At 38.8% G+C, this 19845-nt stretch overlaps 1 protein-coding gene and 1 long non-coding RNA gene across 3 annotated transcripts in view; one reads left to right on the forward strand and one right to left on the reverse strand.

Moving 5' to 3' along the window:
• The window catches only part of ATXN7 (ataxin 7), an 86371-nt gene that overhangs the window by 4791 nt on the left and 61735 nt on the right, over positions 1–19845 (forward strand). The window contains exon 2 of one of the 2 annotated variants that reach the window (XM_054216531.1): positions 13846–13938. The gene's annotated coding sequence lies outside the window, so the exon portion shown is untranslated. Of the gene's footprint in view, positions 1–13810; positions 13939–19845 lie in introns of those variants that run through there. The other variant, XM_054216532.1, reaches the window with a different exon arrangement.
• On the reverse strand, positions 11173–19705 carry LOC128915772 (uncharacterized). The gene is made up of 3 exons (XR_008468747.1): positions 19463–19705; positions 12760–12936; positions 11173–12297 (listed from the first exon to the last, which is right to left on the reverse strand). It is a non-coding gene; the product is annotated as an uncharacterized LOC128915772 (long non-coding RNA).

A 19845-nucleotide genomic window follows, 5' to 3' on the forward strand; every position in this document is an offset into this window, starting at 1 on the left:
CCTATTACTGGTGATTAGGTAGCTTCCCACTTGGCAAGAAAGTCAAGGGTTTTTAGCAGGTATCTCATGAAACTCAGTCTCATGAAACTGCTGCCAGACAGATCAGATGGTTAGATTTTTCTTTTAATCTAAAAATCGTTAACACCGTAGTCCAGATGCCTGTGCAATGCCTCGGAGATCCCACATGGTGTCTGCATTCTGTGATTTTAAAATGACTGTCAGGTAAGTTTAGGATGGCATTTTGTATTTCGTGTATTTTGTAAGGAAGCAGCCATCTATTCTTTTGGAATTATTTTTGGCAGGATTAGTCGGTTATCTAGTAGCCTCTTAGTTTGTTGGCAGGATGTTCTCAGTGTGGCTTTCTTTATTTTATTTTTCTAATAAAAAAGAGCATATTTTTATTTTTTTCTTCCCCAGTCCTTCAATTCATGGGTTTGGTAGCATTTACATTGGGCCGTGAGGATCATCAGTGGCGTGCTAGAGTTTTGAGAGGAAGAGGTGGATGTTGAATGAGGTTTTACACTGACTAAGAAGAAGAATTTGTCTCTGCGGGCATTGGGCCAAGTGGTAAATGTTTGTGTTTAACTGTGGCTTGAAACATTGGATGAACAGTGAGAGAGTTGTGAATATCATATTTACTCATATGGTATTTAAATAAATAACTGTTGGTGCTACTGAGGAAATTTTGCACAGAAATTACAAGGGAAAACAGGCATTTCCTCCTTTGGAAAGCAGCTCTTGCCTGACTTCAGAGTGGTGTTTTCTGAATCACGTGGCCAAATGCTTTGACTCGGCTAAGAAAGCTGAACCGGAGCGATTGCGCAGCTTCTGAGTCAGCTTTTCAAAGTTTAATAAAAGTTGGTTGGTTGGGTTTGTTTTGTCTTATTTTTAAAAAAAAAAAAAAAAAAAAAAAAAAAAAAGGCAGTCCAACTCTGTAAAAGAAGACCTAGAAATTTTACAAGGCTTCTTTAAGCTTGGCTGCGTCATGGAGAGATGCTGGAAGAAACACTTTTATCTCAGAAGATGAAGAGAGTATCAGGTCTATATCAATAAACATATGTTTCTGCTTTTAAATTGGGTTTATAGTTTGCTTTGGATTATTTTATGATTTATTTTCTTTTAACAGAGTAACTCTGTCAGTGGGTAGTGTTTAACCACAGCTACAATTTACAGTTCCCATAAAACATGATACACTGAAGCCTGTTCTCACCCCCTGATTTCTGAGTGAAGTACAAGCCTGAGCAGTGTAACAGAAATAATTGGGGGCACTTTCGCCTGCTTTGGTGATGCCTGCTCAGTTTTAGGTTTAAGTATGTCATATGTTGAATGAAAACGCTGAACTTTATTTCTGACCATCGTTATCCTACCAATAGTGACTGGAAACAGGGTAAAACCCCAAAGAGAAGTTGTGGCCTTTTTAGGAAGAAGGCACGCTCGCCTCAGTTTCTTTTTTGAGTGGGCCAAATGTAGCTTCTAAACTGTTGCTTCAGTTGCCATGAAAGCATATGGTTTAACAAATATTTCAAGGGGTGTATGACGTGAAGATAACTGGTCTTTTCCAGCAGAGACTCTCAGATCGAGAAGGGGCAGATGCAGGTTATGGCATTTCCTTGCCTTTTTCAAGCTGGTTGTTCCAAAGGGAAGGTTGAGGCCACTTGGATTGTGTTTCCATGAAGGTGGAGGGGGCCAAATGGTTTAGTATTTGCTGGTGTTTCATTAAAATTGTACCAGCTGGAGCAGCTTGAAGGAAATGATGAATCTGCACATTTTCTACTCAGTAGCCAAAGTAGGAATGTGCTTAAATCCTGCCTATATCCAGGGCTAAGCACCTTTCTCTAGGGAGCATTTCGGATTCACGCTCTCTTGAAATTAGTATCATAAGCCCTTTCTTTCAAAGAGGGAGCAAAGGTCAATCTTTGCTTTCAAAACCCAGGAGGTGGCAATGGTTCTGGTTCCCTTTTTCATCATTAACAGAGCTGTTATCCGCTAGACTGCTCACCACATGTGTGGGAGACTTCAGCCCAGCTATCCTCCTTCCTGAGGGGATTAATGCCCATAATTCTTTCCATCAGAGTGAATTTTGTAATCACCGGGCTGTTGACCAGTATGAGGTGGTGTTGCTGTCAGAAAGTCTGAACACAACTGTATGGCCCAACACAGAGATATTAGATGACCAAGGACTAAGGCATTTAAGGAAATAATCCATAAAAGCAAACAAGTAGTTTCAGAAGTGCAAGAGAAAAACAAGCAAGTGTGGCAAATGTATTGAACTGAAGATTGGATTCTGTTCAAAGATGTATGAGTGCCTTCCTGGTAATTTCCAAATTTTATGTGCAAGCAGGAATAGAATTTGGACTTGAAAAGTATAGGTAAACAGAAGAAAACAAGTTGTGGAATAAAATTTTCTGCTTCGTAAACTGTTGTGGTGGATTGCAAAAGGTAAAAAGAAAACTTAATGTCATTGGGGAAAAAGAGAAATTGGTCACAAAATATGTTATATATAAAGTGTGTGTATATACATATGTACTTACATATACACGTAAATTTTCAGTTGAGGTATGAAAGTGGTTATATGTGTGCCCAAACCATTAAGTCCAAAATGTTATTTCTTTTAACAGTATCTACAAAACTCCCAAGGTAACTTTTGTTATAACAATGTTTTAGTAGAGACTTGTTGTAAACCAGCATTCAGGTTTGCTTGTTTTTTCTTTTGCAAAACGTTAGATGCAGGATGTTTGAAAACCACGAGGAGGAGTTGGTTTTGGTCCTCTGCCTTTTGCCTTTATTTTAATAAAAATTTAAATGTTGATTATACACGGAGAGAATTGAACTAATAAAAGAGGCAAGGCAGATAAATTGGATTTTATAACTTAAATGAATAAAGATTGGATTGTAAGAGATGAGAGTAAAACAAAGCCTTGCTAATAATAACTACAAGTGTACACCTGTGATTTAGTGGTTCATTGTAAACATTTTCACTTCAGTTTCATTCCAGTGTCGCTTTGGCAGTTACAGTTTGGGGTTTTTTTTCATTTTTGAGATCTGCTTGTGGTTTTTGGGGCGTGTGTGTGTGTGTATATATATATATATATATATATATATGTAAAGTTAGGATGGTGTTGAACAATAGCATATCCTGAAATAAAATTGTGCGCACGTATATTAAAATAAAACATATGGGATTTTGTTTTTAAAATGTCATGAATTTGAAATTTCATTTTAAAAGAACCTAAATTGTGCTTGAGCTGCAGCCACTTTGCCGGGATTGCAATAGGAGGATATTTACAGTCAGGTTTTCTAGTGAAGTTTTTCTTTCCTGTTGTTACGTGAAAGACTTGCACAAAGAGGTGCAACTGACTGCAACTGTAGTTTATGTCATCAAACAAATGGGAGGAAATAGCTCAAGAGCTGCTGTTTTCAAATGTAGACGTTAAAGAGCTCAGTCCTGGCCTTGCGAGCTCTTGAAGGGATTTTGAACTTGACTAGTCCTCTCCGATGTTGGCGTAGACTTGTAATGTGATGATAATATAGGTAACGAGTTTCCTAATGACTGGATTAGTCTTATCAAATCTTCTTTATTTGTAATTGCCTCTTTATAGAGTCAATTGTCTGCTCCCCATTGTGTCTTTCTAGGACTGGCCTACTAAATTTGGCACAGAGAATTACAACTCTAAGACAGCTATTTTGCAACCTATGTTTTTCTTCTTTTTCTGCTTGTATCAGTGAGTACAATTGCTATTCTGTATCTTTTTTTCTGGTGGTGCTTCTCCTTGTTGCTCTTCTGTGGAGATGGTTGCTATCAGAACGTGCTGCTCCTGCAAAGAAGCCTCTGAAAGTTATTCGACAAGTATAGTCGTCATCTTTAAATAAGCAGTTTTTCCTCTGTTGGCTTCTGTGCAGGCGCTGTCTCTTAAGCAGCTGCAATACTGTCATTGCTTCAGGAAAAATAAGTAAGGGGTAGCCCTAGCACAAAAAAGCTTCTAGTAGATATGGGTAGGGTACAGTGCTGTTTGTTGCGCTCGAGAAAAGTAGTATAGTAATTCACGTCAAAATGTGAATTTTTCTTGACAAAGCTGTAGAAATAGGAAAATATTACCTTAACTATGTGTCACTGTAGTAAAAGAAGAATGATTTCTGTTAATCCAGTTGTCAGCAGGGCCCAGACTTTGCTAGGCTCCATTATCCTTTTGGTTGAGAAAGGAGAAAAGAGTCATTGGAAATTCCATGATCTCTTTTGCCAAAAATCATCTGATGTCAAGTCAAAGATCTTCCCATCAAGAGGAATATTGAGACTGTGATACAGTTGTCTGTTCTTATCAGAGTTTAAAGCTTAAGAGTAAAATTTGCTTTAGAAATATAAACACTTTAAAAATAGAAAATGTAACTATTGAGAGTTTATGCACATGAATATAATATTTGAGGATATATAAAAGAAAAACCCCACTTTTATGTGGTCATATTTTATAAAGATTTACTTGAATGCTTTCAGATTTATTTTTTCCTTTTTCTTGCCATTTGGCAAGTATCTTTCTGTGTTCCTAGTGCTTCACCAGCTCTTCTTTGTGCACCAGCTCTGACATCAACAGGAAAGTGCATAGTTTTGCTGCAGGGCAATGGGGCCAACCTCATTTTTATATTTGTGCTCACACCATAATAATGACATTTTATTATCTCTGGAACATGACTTGAATTTTTAAAGTGATAGGAATATTACGTATACTTTTGCTTGGTTTATTTTTAAGTACAAAACACTACATGTGGAAGGAGTGCCTACTGTGTTCCAGCTGAGCTTCCTAAATTTTGTTAGATAAAAAAATACGTACGTTATTAAGGATCTTGAGTTTCTGAAAATCAGATTGCTCAGTCTCCTTTAGTTTTGAAATAAAGTTCTAATTAACTGCCCACAGGCAGGACAACAGGGTCTGTATTGAATGAAATTAGGAAAGAGGAAGTATGGAGATGCCAGTGCAATTACTTCAAGATCTGAAAAACATGATGCATAAACAAGTGCCAAAAGAAGGTGATTCCTTAAGTAAGAGGGGATTGAGAGGGTGAGAAGACAGATATATTGAAGAGCATTGCAAAGCTGGGGGGGGTGTATGGCAGGTAGGGGAAGAAATAGATTGAATTGCAGCAATGAAGATTCAGCGTGGACAAACACTGTTGTCTACTGGAAGTATTGAAAGGTTGGAATAATCACCTCTGGGGACAATGGCGCTTCCATTGCCTGAGGTGTTTAAGAACAGGTTGGAGTACCTGTATTGTTCCTGCCAGATAGCTTAGTTATCACGCCCTGGGGCTGAGTTGATGGACTGTCTGACCTTTGGAGGTTCCTTCCACCCCTCCTTCGGTTAGCAGACCTCTAACTACACATTGCGCAGATTTTAATAGGATCAGAGTACATAATTGATACATGCGAAAACCTATTTTCCACCTCTGTGACCTGTTTAACGGTTCTATTTCAACTGGAATTTTTTATATCTGTAAGAAAGGCTATGGTAGGTGTCAAGTGAAGGTTATGTTTTTCAGTGGATTTGGTTTTTTGGGGGGTGTTTCTTGCAGGACCATGCTGTACCGGGTACCTGTTCTCCTCCCATTTAATTACTCTTCTCTGCTGTAATGTTGCATCCAGGCCAGTTATAGAATTGTTATTCTACTTGGAAAAACTAAGAGGATTCATGGAGTGCCTTGTAGGGAAGAAGTGTGGCCTGAGTGTGGATCAGAATGAGCAATTGTTCCAGCTGGCTGCATGCATGCAGGAGGTAGAAATTGCCGATTTCACTAGACTACAGCTTGGCATTTGGTTCATAGGTAGGCAGCCATGTTCAACAGCAAGCTTTGTGATCCCACTTAATTTCATTTTATCTGTGAATATGTATCCCCTTAGGAAAAATATATTTCTTAGCGGGACTAGCAATAAGAGGAGGTATAATGTGTGACCTGGCGGTTGTGTGTCTATTGCAATGATAAATGTGAGAAGAAATCGTGTGTTTTTATAATGCTTCATTACCTGTCTTCTTGACCATGAGCAGAAGAGCGAGGAAAGTGGAGAAGTGATTTCTTGACAAGGCATTATTAGCCATTGCTAAAGAGTATGCTTGCGCTTACTTACACAGCTGTGGCTTCATATCTGTGTATGGTTTGCAGAGAAGGTAACTGCTACTGGGAATGTGTTAAAATGCAAATAGTTACATTCTCCAGGTAAATAATAACAAAAAAGCCTTCCTTTTATTCAGTTAAAGAGTATATAGTGGTTGGTTGATGAATGCTTGAGTATTGAGTGCACTATTAATAGCTACATAAGTAGTAGTAGTTAGAAAAAGATATGATTTTATATTGGATAATAAACAGCTGTGAATTAATATAGTATATAAGTATGTGTCAAATTTACAGTGTGTAAGAAGTGCCATTGGCTTGGGTGGGCTTTTGTAGACATTTAAGCCACTAGTATATTTGGGTCAGTATGAATGTATTAAAATGAAAATGCTAAGGTTTTTAAATTAAGTTTCATGCCACTAGAAAGACATTTTTAATCTCACTGATATCACCAATGCCATTAATGTTAAAGCTTTGTCAGCATTTTTACACAGGTAGTCTTTGAAATGCGGCTGTTGCTTCTTGAGCTAATGATGAGATTTTGTATCAGTTTCTTAGCATGCATGTTTCTTAGCAAACAGTCTGAAACACAGGATTTACTTGGAAAGCAGTGTAGTGCTATTTTATATATATTTTCCCCAGGTGTACAACTTAAGTGTTTATAACAAAATGCAATTGCAGTTTTCAGAGAAAAGCAGGGAGGCGTGGGCCAAATCAGAAGGCATGTTAAGAAGAGAAACCCAAAGAATTTAATTTTTTAAGCTAGTTGCAACTTCCTAGAATATGAGTTCTTGGGTTTTTTGAGTGGGATTAACATTTCCCTCGTTGCCGGAACATTTTTCTCCATGTTACCAGCACTGTGTTTCACGAGAGGCGGTGTTCTCTGTCTCTAGATGGCAGTCACCGGTAGGCAAAGGGAAGGATCGTTCTGGGTTGCTTGGCCTGGACCCTGCAAGTCTCTGCACTGGTTGGCTTCTCTGGCTGGAATTTTTATGGTGTTGGACAGCAATAAAAGTGTCACCTCAGCTTCTCTCCCTGCAACAGAGATACTATGAAGAAAGAAAAGAAAAAAAAAAAGGGGGGGGGGTGCAAAAAAATAAGAGAAACTGAGAAAATGTTGCAGGGAAACATTGACTAAAGAGACCTTTAGTAATGCTGACAATAATAAAGAGATTTTTTTTATATCGGTGAGACTTTGTCCTTAATTAATAAAAATAAATTTGTTTATAATGGGAGAAACGCCAGTTTCCGGCTAAATTCAGTTTCAAAGAGTAAAATAGATTGACCAAGGTGCAACCAGGGATAACAGGAGTGGAGGAATGCGTGATCGTAATCTTATTTAATCGAGTGAGGATTTTCTCACAGTCTCAGGAGCGTCTGTTATTGAAGAAATAGTTCTCCTTTTGCTTAAGACCTTGTGTCTTCCACCACCCCCTGTCCGTCCATCCTCCCTTTGCAGTGTCCATCCTCACCTAATTTTCAAACTCCTTCCCATCATTTTGCAGGTAATTCCTTTCCTTCGTGCTTGTTAGCAATCTGTCTCTTGACATTCCACTCTGTCTCTTCTCTTTAAAGTTAGGGTGGGCTTTTCTCTCCCTTTCTCCACAGAGGTGCTGTTTGCCTTCCTAACTCCTCACTACTAACCAGTTTGTTGCAACATTGCTGTTAGAAAAGGCAGCAGCACCCAAGCAAAGGAACAACAGTTTCTCAGCACTCGCTACTGTGTAGGGCTGATTGCACTTCATGAGATGAATACTGCTTGATAAGAAAGCTATTGTTATAATAAATACAGTTCCAAACCAGGAATTAATCTATACATTTTATTGATGTCTGGTTTACAACGCAGTGCCAAATTACAGTCTTGTTTACATGCATGCAAATCCCCAGAAACTCTCTGGAAAGCGCTGGAGCCGTTCTGGGTTTATAGAGATATACTTAAGATCAAGTTTTGGCCTTCTGTTTCAATAATAAGAAAATGATTTACTGTTACAGTGTGTATTCTGTTAACCACCAGCATTAGTAAAGGGGCTGTGATCCTGTAAGCGCTTTGAAAATATTCTGCAGGACATTTTTTGCACTAAGAAAGTGTAACTGGAAATCAAATCCTGATTTGTCCTTAATACAATCCTAGCAACAAGCTTTAAATTTCTTAATGTACTACTTTAATTGTGGAAAACTACTGATTTTTGAAAGGAAAGGTGCTTTACTTGCAGAAGAATGAAAAAGCAACCAAAGTTTTAATTATGTCTTTATTTTTACATGTTTATAATGAAAAATACCATTGACATTTTGAGCAAAGCTCTACAATTCACAGTCAAGTGCCTTTCCCGCGCCAGTTTGAGAAATGTGGGCTATGGTTTTTGAGGGGAAGCTTTCTGAGAGGTAGCAGTAATTTAGTACAGTTTTCTGTGTGAAGTTCATGTGCAAGAAAGACAAGATAGAGATAATTCTGGTATTATGTCAAGATTACATATTAGGATGACAGGTATCACAGTCCCTAATAGATTGCACAGTACAGAGATAATGAAGAGTGATGCTTTCTGTTCCCAGCCCTGCCTTGGGCCTGGTAGGTAACTGTGGGCAAATCACTCCTCCTCCCTCAATTTCTCTGTCTGGAGAAATGATGATAATGATGTGGATTATTTTGTGTTTCATTTTGAGATCTAAAGGGAATACATAGGAATGAAGCAGTAGGGACAGGGTGGGAAATATAAGGTGTTAAAAACAAGATGGTAAAATAAGCATCTGTATTACAGACAGCTTTATACTGGCAACTGATTATAAAATTATTGATTCTACTGTTCTTTCCCGTTGAGGGTATTACTACATACTTGTTCACAAGCTTGTAGAAAAAAAATCTTGCAATTTCTTACCCTAGCCTATCTTTCAGCTTCTTATTCAGAATTTAGCATAAGGTTATTCTGCTTTTATTCTTGCCCATTACCATCCCCACGAGGGATGGTTAAAGCTGTAATTAATGGAGGATAAGGACAGCAAAGGTCTGTCTGTCTTTCTTTTCTCTATCTCCTCCCTTTCTATCTCTCTCTCTCTCTTTGGCCATTGAAAATGTAGGTCATATTGCATCACCATAACATGGAACAGTCAGAAAGGTGTTTGAAAAATGCTGACATCCTTAGCCCGGGGTGCATGCCAGTGTCCTTTGTTTACATTGAGAATAGTGGTGTACCTGTGTAAGAACCAGCATCTCTGTTAAGGTTAGTGGTATGGTACCTAAATTATGAGTCAGATTTTAAGATGACTTTCATCTGCCTGCAGTAATTTAAAATTAGACAGATAAAATGCAGCCACTCACAATAATGATATACATGAGGAGCTAATTTGAAATCTTTAATCTGCAATAACCGTGACAGTGTAGTTTGAATAATATTACCTTTAACAGTGAAGCTCAGTAATAAATTTTGCAAATCATGTTAATCATGTACTCTGCATTGTCTTGATTAGCTGTGCCTTTCTGCCTTGAAAAGTATGTTTATATTATACGTTTGTATATTCTTTTTAACACTACTGTTTTACTTCATGCACGCTTTTAAATGAGCCAATCAGGATTTTATTTATTTAAAAAGTGGAAAATCCTGATGTCCAGTGTCTTATTTCTTGCTACCAGCCTTTTGTTGTTTGTGTTTCTGATGTAATACAAGTTGTAATTGGTATGAAATATTCCTGTGGCACAAAATGCAGAATATATATTTTTCTTCTCTATAGATGTATATAAATACCATTTTTAAAGAAATGGATAAATATAATTTCAACTGTCCTTATTTATCTTAGTTTGCTGCAGTAAGCTAACGTCTTTTATGGATTGAACTTTCAAATGGTGATATAAATCATGCTGCAAGATGCAGGTGTTTTGAAATATAAGACAGGATACTCGCTTACAGAATATCTTTCATTAATTCTGAAACCGCGTATTTTTTTAACCTTTCTGTTCTTTGCTTTGTGTGGTTGTACTTAAGCTGTTGAAATGCAATATCCAAAGGCTTCTTATGACTTTGTTAATCTTGCTGCTAAAGAAGACTTCGAAGTTGAAAGAGAAATTGTTGGAAGGTAAAACTAAAATTAGGGATAACATGATTTGTTGAGCAATATAATGAATGCAAATCTTTCCCTGTTGCCATTAGACAAAGGAAAATGACAGTAGTCAAAGTTAAGACCCCTCAAGTGCACTTTGTTGTGCATAATTATTTTACAATTTTTATTGATTTATTTAGAAATACCCGAAAGGTGTTGTTGCTTCTCCGTTGACTAAGATATTAATTATTTAGTAACTAAGATATTAGTTATTTAAGTTTGACCCTTCTCATTATCCATGAAGATACCTATGCATGTTTGAAGTAGTTTTAGAATAACTTGTATCATTATTATATTTTGCACCGAATATTCTGTTGCATTTGTGGTTGCACAAATAGTAGCAAATAATCAGGTAATTCAGAGATATATTTTATATTGGTATACATAGGAACTATATGAAATGTCAAGATGCTACAATTTTGTACTTGGTATTTACAGATGTTTAGTATCTAGTCTCTATTTGAAGCATGTAGCTAGTACTTATTTTTTAATCTATGAAGACGTAAAGAATTGTGTCTCCCGAAGGGAATGGGAGGGCCAATTATGCAGTTGGTAGAGCTCCCAGTTCTTTTACCCTCTTTGACCCCCTGAGATTCTGCAGTTGGTGGGTCCCGAGTCAGTCTCCAGCACAAATGAGATTAGCCTGAGAATTGCTCTGATTTACCCTTGAGCTACTCACTAGCCATAACCACAGCCCCGAGCCTTCTGCTGGCCAGCTCGCGTTCTTTCGACGCACGCCTCCTGCACCCATTTTTCCAAGGGACAGAGTAAGACCTCACTAGGTTATCCCCATAATTATAAAATGTCTAAATGAAGCCCAGTATTGGGGTGATTATACCTAGCACGTCCAAATCTTTGTGTAAGTATAGCCATGGTATTTTAGCTTAAATTTGGATATTTAGTAGATAACAGACGAGAATGTTCCAAAATTTAGGCGCATCCTTTGGCATAGATTTCTGACAGCTGGAAAGAAAAAGGCTTAAAGGAATTTGGATAGCTGAGGCATTAGTTGTGATACTTTCAAAAGTTAGGGATGCTTTATCACATACATTTACATTTCCTTTATTTTAATAAGTTGATTTGCAATTACAATTCTCATGGAAATGTGTTTCCCCTTAAATGGATAATATGCATTAGTCATTGTAACTATGTTTTTATTATATATGTCTGTGTAGATACGATTTTGACTGGGATGTAGCTTTTGCTCTGCCAGGCTGTGGTTTCCTGTCTTGCATATCAGTAACTCCTCAAAGTGTTAAATAGCAATTGCAACCAAGTTTCTTGGGTAGTCAGGCATCGAGAGTGGCATAATGCTCAGTCCGCTTCCCCGGTTTGAAAATGCAGGCCTTTTTCCACTTTCTTGGATTGCTGCTTTGGCTATTTTTGTCATCTTTCCATCTTTCAACTGGCTCTCCCTTTTCCAGGGTACCAAAGCGCTTGCCTTCTGGAGAGAGAGCTCCTCCTGGTTTATTCTCAATCATCCCATCGCTTCCTTGCATTACTCTTCGCTGACAGTTGTGGTTGTAATTGACCTGCTGTAAATTCTCAACAAGAATCATTCCTGTTCTTTGCCACCCATTATCCAGAGAAAGAGTTCTCTTTAAAGGGTCGTTAAGCTGTCACTTTACTCTTTTGAAACTTATTCTCTTAACTTCCTTCAAACTCAACTCCAGATGTAATCCCTACAGCAAAATTCACAGGTGGTGACATAGTACGCTCTGATCTCTTGTATATAGGAATGAAATTTTTGCTGATCCTTCCTTCATCCTCATCTGCTCCATTTTTTTGTACTTACCACTTACTTATTGCCCTGCTCCTAGACTTTAAAGTCTCTGGAGAAGTCTTCTGTTTTATAGGTAGTTTTTGTTTTTGTTTTTGCATGAAGCAATGGAACTTGCCTTTCATCTAACAAATAACATTTACGTCAGGGTAAAAGAAGGGGTGTTTTGGTAGCAGAGCTCTCATGCCCCCTAAAGAAATTAGGGTAGAAATGAAGAAGTGAGTTAATTTCACAGCAGGGAGATCATATGCTTGAAGGAATTGGGACTTTGAGGCTAAACATTGAATGATCTTCCGTGAAGGGAATGGTCCATATGAATTCAGTTTCCTGTCCTAAAAAAAACGAAGGAGAAAAAGGATTTTTGACAAACGCCGCGTTGCCTTTCCCAGTGAGGAGCAGCAAGAGCTGAAGAGAAAATTTTATACTGTAGTATTCAATGAGATTTGTATGTGTAATAAGGAAACACAATGCTTTCTGAGACTTCTACTGGTGTAGAAATTTGTTAACAATCACTTTTATTAACCATAAAGCGGAACAATGACTACACAGGAGAGAGAGAAAATAGTACTGGACTTGATCTCGAGTGTTGTCCACTGCAGACAAGAAAATTTTGGATTTCATTGAGTAACTAGAATATAATTAAGCTCGGATGTGCTTCTTAGGATCAAGTATGTCACTGAGCAGGGTAAAGCTCTGAAGTTGTAAATATATCTGTAGGTGATCTCAGTCAAGATAGCGTCAGCTGCTAAGCTGCAGTTTAAAAGAAAAGAAAAAAAAAATAAAAAGGCTTTTACCCTCGGTGCATAAGAAGACTTTAAAGACATGAACTCGGTTTGCAGACAGCTTCCCAGGGGAGCAGCAGAAGCCAGGAAAAGCTTCGTTCTGCACCTTCCACTGGGGCAGAGCCCTGCAGCCTGTGGGACAGCTTGGGTGCCCTCTTGGACTGCATTCCTCTTGTCTGGACTTTAATCCTTGCAGGGGAAAAAAATAGTTTTGTCTGAAGTGTCATCCGGTCCCAGCGCTAGATTGGCTTATTTATATCTAACTTCATGACTTTTGAGTAGATGAAAAAAAATCACCAATTAAACTTCAAAGCACTTATAAAAATCAATTATTTGATCTTTAACATAACCTGTGCACAAGGGTGCTTGAAATTTTTTTAAAGTTTTAACAGGGCTTTGGTTTAGCTTTAACCAATGAGACATCGATTTATGCTAAACCAAAGCAAACCGGGCTTAAATTTGGTTTATATAAACAGTAAGTTTACAAGCATTGAACAAAAGGATTTTGAAAACCTGAGCTTGAGATGATGAAAGTTCCTTTCGTGGGAAAGGCCTCAATCTGCACATCTCTCTAATTTTTCTTAAATTCTTCATCAGCGATACAGTAATAGTCACTAATGACTATTACGTGAGGGATCGTTTTTAGCTATCCGCGTTCTGTGACATGGTGGTAAAAATGTCAATGACTGTGCACCGGGAGCCCCTGTTGTTGGAGTCGTGCTACATTCTAGAAAAATCCTGTGTAGAAAATCCAGCGCTGTGGTGTTACCAGCTTGTGATACAGACACACAACCGTCTGCTTGGAAATCTGGTCAGTAATAGTCGATGTAAGTGCAGTAACTGGGCTGAAGATTGAGATTTCATCCAATGCATACCTTTGTGGTAATGTCAGGCTGCCATTTAAAGGGCTGCTCTGTGCATAAGAGTGCATAACAGCTCCCTGCTTACCTTTCAATTTTAAATCCATTGCAGAAACTGGATTTGCAAAATTGATAAAATGCTTCCTTTTAGTTTTTAAAAAGATACATTTATAGTTATGAAATGGAGATAAGGTTTCAAATGTCTTACTGCTGTGCTTTTTGTTTTGTTTTCTTTCAGAATTAATCAGGTACAAGTTAGACAAAGCTTCCAAAATCTGAACAGATGAAGATCAATTGATAAATCAACGCAGCGATTCACCATACATTCAAGGTATTGTGACATGCTTACCCAAATATTTTCCTTAAGCATAATATTCACATACTTTAGATGTGAGAAGCGTGGAGAACAGGATATTAGCAGGGTTGCAAAGCAAGTCTGAAGTGTTACCAGATGCAGTGGGGAGACTTTTTTTTTTTTTTTTTTCCTCCTAAAAATGCAGGTGTTTAATATATGTTTCAGTGGGAAATAAAGCAACCTTACAATCAACCTAAAGGGAGTTCAATGCACGGAACAGTCAGACTTAAAAAGATACAAGTGAGCTGGATAATATATCTCAATGACTTAGATGAATTGATTTGAACAAGTAAGATGTGGCAGGCAGGCATAATTTTTTATTTATTTATTATATTTTAGAAGAAGTAAACTTATTTTTCTGAATGATTATTTTTGTCTGTTTCCATGATACTTTAAAGCATTTGAAGGCTGTTAGGCTCTGGTATATACCATAGCCTACCAGCTGCAACAGTTTTGTTATCTTACAAGTTCAGAAAGTAGAATTGTAAACTGAGGTAAAGCCTGTACAGTTGCCTAACACAGTGGGGTTATTCTCCGTGACTAGTGTTCCTGGCAGAATGTTAGGAAAAAGAGAAAATGATGATGATAAATAGAAACTTTGGCTAAAAAGCTGCTAGTGCAAATTATTTTTTCAGGTACTGCTGATTCATTGAAACAGTATCTGTTTCTTTCTGTTTCCCTTACACTTATCTCTACTCTTTATCATCATACGCATTTCACTATTCTGTGTATTTTTGCTTGATATCATGAAAGAAAAGACTTCACTCTAAGTTTGCATTTTTCTTGAAGAAGCCAGTCTGTTATAGTCTGGCTAGTATTTGCTGTGCAAATCATCTTTTAATACGTTTTAAAATAGATTGCAGCAGAAAGGGCCATTACAGTTAACATGGAGCTGGTCTACAGAATTTATTTAAGCGTCAGAGTTAATCTGGGCTACAGAAAAGTGAGGAATGTTTGTCATGGTGTGGCTCTTGCTATATGTAACACTGGAAACTGTATTATCTGAGGTTTCTATAACAAAATGCTTCCTAAGGATTTTCCAGCAGCCTGAGAAGAGGCTGTATTAGTGAACGCAGAGTGCCTGGGGTTGCAAACTGAAGTTGGCATTGTTCTTATCTACTTCCTTGCTCCTCGTCACTAAATAGGGCCGCAGTACCTGGCATATTTTCATACAATCATAGGAAAGTTGAGATTGCAAGAGTCCTCTGGACATCATCTGGTCCACTCTTCTGTTGCAAAGAGGTTATCCAAGGCCTGGTCAAGCCAAGCATTGAATAGCTCCAGCAAAGGAAAGTCCACCATTTCTCTGGGCAACCTGTTCCGATATTTAATTGTTCTCACAGTTAATGTTTTTTTCTTGTATCCAGACAGAATTTCTGAAGCAACTTGTACCCTGTTGCCTCTTGCCCTGACACTGTCTCTTGTGAAGACAGTACCTCCATCTTCTCTTTTTTATCTTTTGTTTATTGGAAGACTGTGATTACATCCCACCTGAGCCTTCTCTTCTTTAGGCTGAACAAACCCAACTCCTTCTCATTTCTTAGTAAGTTTTCCAACCTTCTAATCAATTGTTGTCCCTCTGCTGGACCCTGTCCAGTTTTTTTTAATGTGTCTCTTGAACTGGCCAGTCTTTCAGCTGGTCACAGTCTCTGTACATAGTGGCACTTCCTTCGGGTGTATCTACCTGTATTCTTAGTTTTGTGTCATCTGCAGCCTTGGCGAGGATGCATTTACTCCCATCACACAGATCATTTTAAAAGATACTGAATAGGATTGAATCCAGTGTCAACGCCCAAGGAACTCTGTCTGTGACTGATTGCCAGTTTGATGTTGAGCCATTACCACCCTTTGAGCACAGCAGGTTAGCCAGTTGGCCAGCAATCTCATAGTCTGCTCTCTTAGCACCCTTGCGTGCATCCTGTCAAGTCCCATAGGCCTGTCCATGTCCAATATGTATGGTATTTTGTTGCTAACTTGCTAAGCACGTGGTCAGTGCAGGCAGCATCAGCAAGCAGCAATTGGATGTGAGAAGAAGGGTTCTCAGGATCCTTGATTTGATGTTAATCAGCGTGCCAAAATTCTGAGGTATGCGGTCTCAGGCAGCTTCACATCATAGGTAGGCATCATTGTGGTCTCAAGAACTCTTGAGTCCTGTGGGCCGTGCTTGAACCCTGGGTCGTCTACCTCAATGAATTGCCAAGGAGCCGTGTAGACAAGCTGGCAAGAAACCAGGCAGGGTTATGAAACCTCACATGGTAGTTAGCTTCCTGGAAGAGCATTGATATCAAACTGTTCCCATTGAGTGCTTTGATTTCAATAAATGGAAATTCAGCACTAATGTTTTGTTACAATTGACCTGAATAGCTGTGTATTTTAATCATTATAAATTGTAATACTGTATTCTCTCTGTATAAATGAGAATTTAAAAGGTCATACCCATTTCTGATTCCTCTGATTAAAATGATTCATCTGCTAGCTAGGTTGCCGAAATCGTTTTAATGTTTCCAAATTCAAAAGGTGATTTCAATACCTTGTGTAAAATTAATAAACATTAGTTTGATTTCCAAATCATCAACTGGATGTATTTTGTGCAGTTTTATCTATTTACCTTTAACACTTGAAAACTTTGTGTCGCTATTGGTGTTTTCTCTGTAAAATTCTCTTCAAGAATTTACAGTATTTGGTGATGTCTAAGCAGGGCAAAGATATATTTTCCTGTATTCCTTGTATTCTTATTCTGCTTTAGATCACTATGACATCAATTCTTGCAGAAATTTGACTTGCATTTAAGACATATTTGATAGCTAAGTAAAGAAGGAAGAGTTTGCAATGTTTGCTAGATACTGTGTATTTTATTAACACATGGCAATGACATTGGCTTGTAATTTGGGTGTAAAAATGTTATACGATCTTCAGCATAAACAGATAGGGGCATCTATTGCATTCTCATCCTAATGCAGAATTCTTCACAGATTTACTTACATTTATTAGCCTCCATTCTCCTATTCCTTCTCCTCGGAAAAGGATAGTTTAAATTACTCTTCTAATCTTAACAATATCGTTCTTTCCCCTGGTACAGGTAGTTTATAGTAGGTATCCACAATAATTTCATATTCCAGTATTTAAAGTAGCTGTCTTCCAGCACTTCTGAGCATCGTCAGCTCCCCCTTTGAAGTGTTTCTCATAAATAAAATTATACACATCAACCTGTTCCCAGGATCTGTGGGAAAAGGATAATAGACCACCATGATTTGCTGTAGAATTTTTTTATTGTGTGCTGCTCATGATTATTGTTCTGCGGGATCATGGTCCTGTGTATAGTTATAAAGGGAGAAGTTGCTTGATTTCACTGGAGGTGAGAGTGAACTACAGATTACCATAATGAGTTTTTCTTAATGTATTAATATTTTTCTATAGTGGGTCTTAAATTAAATGGTCTGTTTTGTTATGGCTGGATAGTTCTCTCATCATCCGGACATCCTGATTTATATGAACTTTTTATCTCTTGCTTCCCTAATTGCCCAATTATATCCTTATACCTCTCATACTGGAGACATATTTTTAGAATGCACAAAATGTACTCCCAGTCCCACCGCTGTCAGCAGGAGCTGACGGGAGGGTCAGGACTTCGCTTCAGCGCATCAGCTACGGGAGTTGTCATTTCATCCTGAACCTCATCTACCAACGAGTCTTCACTAATAATATTTGTTCTTAGTTTTTAAGTCCTTTTTTGATCATTTTGTACCTTTTGGCTAGAATTGACTTACTTGATTTTCTTTAATGCTGTAATGCCCCTTGGTTCTTTTCCTTGACAGACTTTTTTGTGAATTCACTGTTTTTCTTTCTTCTGAGTACTGATAAAGTTGACACCCGTGTAGCTTCTCCCCGTCTGTCCCTTCCCACTTCAGTTCTTGCATCCTTTCACTTTCATTGTGGAAAATCATCGGTGAATCGTTATCATTGTTCTTAGAAGATGCAGATTCATCCTTCCTTTTTCATTCCCGTTAAGAGTTCTCGTACCTCAGGTCCTACCCGGAGACTGTCTTGCGGATTCGCACTGAGTAGCTGAGCTGGGTGTTCCCTGTTGGAATGGCTTTCCCGGACCACCCGGCAAAAGAATGAAACCTGCTGGTACAGGTGAAAAAATGCCTGCAGTCTCACGCCACAAAATAACCATCCTCTGCAGTTTTACGCAGTTGCATGCTGTTTGTAGGCATACGTTTAATCATAGTTTCACCAACCATGATTAATATGTTGTTAAATCTATTTAGTGAGGTTTAAAACTGTGGGTTTTCCTTTTTTCCTTTCTTTCCATTTTCAGGCTGTGTTATGTTTTCATTTGTTTGTTTATGCTTTCTTCACCCCACTATTTGGCTGTTTTCTCTACATCATCCACTGTTTTCTGCTGGTTTTCTGCCCCACCTTTTTCCTTGTTCACTCTCCATCTGTGCTTAACTTAACTCTTCCATGTGTTTTCTCTCCGTTTTCTGCGTACCTGTTCTCATTCACGCGTAGGAGCAGTCCGTGGGTATTCACACACCATGTCAGTCCCAGTGCTACTTCTTGGGCTATTTTGCTTCCTCAGTTAAGCCCTTTGAATTGTAGCGTTTCTGGACCAGTGCTTATTCTCTTAAAGGAGTGTTGGCTTCTGGGCAGCGCTTTCCACACTCAACTCTTCTGCCCACTCCTGAGCAGATTCGTCCTGCTTAATTCTGGATGCCTAATGAAGGTGTCTAATTTATGCGCACGGTCATCCTTGACTACTACTGTGGTCAGCAGGAAGGGAGGGGATGCTTCAAAAAATGCTTTGGAGCAGAAAGGACCAAACTGATCCCAAAAGTATCCCTGATTGCCAAGGGAGCTTTGGATGACTGTACTCCTGACTTGGATGTCTCAAATTCGTAATAGCCACCTCTGTTTGAAGTCTACAACTTGTACATGTGTTTTCGATTCTGATCTCCTTCTAACATGATGGATTTTCAGGGTTTTCCCTAAAATCATCAATGCACCCATGTATAGCACTATGGAAACAATTTAAGAGAATTGAACTTGCGTGCTTAAATAAAACCCCAAAACACATATTCAGCCTAGTGAGTTTGTGGGGAAAAGAAAATTCTCTCCACCTCCGGTCCTTGTAAAATGAAGTTTTTTTCATCTGCCCCCGTTCCTGTGCTCTGACTAATGCGTCTTGTGCATTGAACTGATGAACTGATCTTTCTGCTGCCACTTTCCTCCCTCTACTGGAATATTGATGTACTCACGACACAGTGGGAAAATATTTTACTAGCGGAAGAAGGTTTACTAAAGGACAGCCTGAGGCCCAGGCTGCAGAATTACATCTTGAGTGGGAATAAAGGGGGGGGGAGGAAAAAACTGTGAAAAAGGGAGGGGGGTGGAAAAAAAAAATGCAACACCCAGTTTGAAAGAGGAAAAAAAAAAAAAAAAGAGCAAGAAAGGGGATAATCAAAGTTGTACGAAATAGCGGCGGTGTGCGCTTTACCTGTTTGGCTGGTTGGGGTTTTTTTGTTTGTTTTTTTTCCCTGCTTTTAAAGTGAGCGCCTCGATGAGTTCGAAGCCGAGAAGTTGATATATCGGCTTTTAAAAAAACAGTGGGCTAATCGATGTCATTTTGCCAAATTAAGCCATTTTACTTGTGTGTAATTTGACATACATCAGTAAAGTTGCTCCAATCGCTCCCGGCGGCGTCCCCCCCCCCCCCGCCCGAGGCCGCCGTTCGGCGGCCCCGGACGGGGAGGGGTGGTGGGGGGGGACGCCGCCGCCACCGTCGCCTTTAAGGAGGCGCCGGTTTTAAGGTGGACCGGCGAGGAGGGGGCGGGACGCGCAAACCCGGCTCCACCCCGCCGCGTCGCGTCGTTGATCCGC

This window comes from Rissa tridactyla, chromosome 10, assembly GCF_028500815.1.
Source record: "Rissa tridactyla isolate bRisTri1 chromosome 10, bRisTri1.patW.cur.20221130, whole genome shotgun sequence".
In the NCBI taxonomy this organism is placed as follows: domain Eukaryota; kingdom Metazoa; phylum Chordata; class Aves; order Charadriiformes; family Laridae; genus Rissa; species Rissa tridactyla.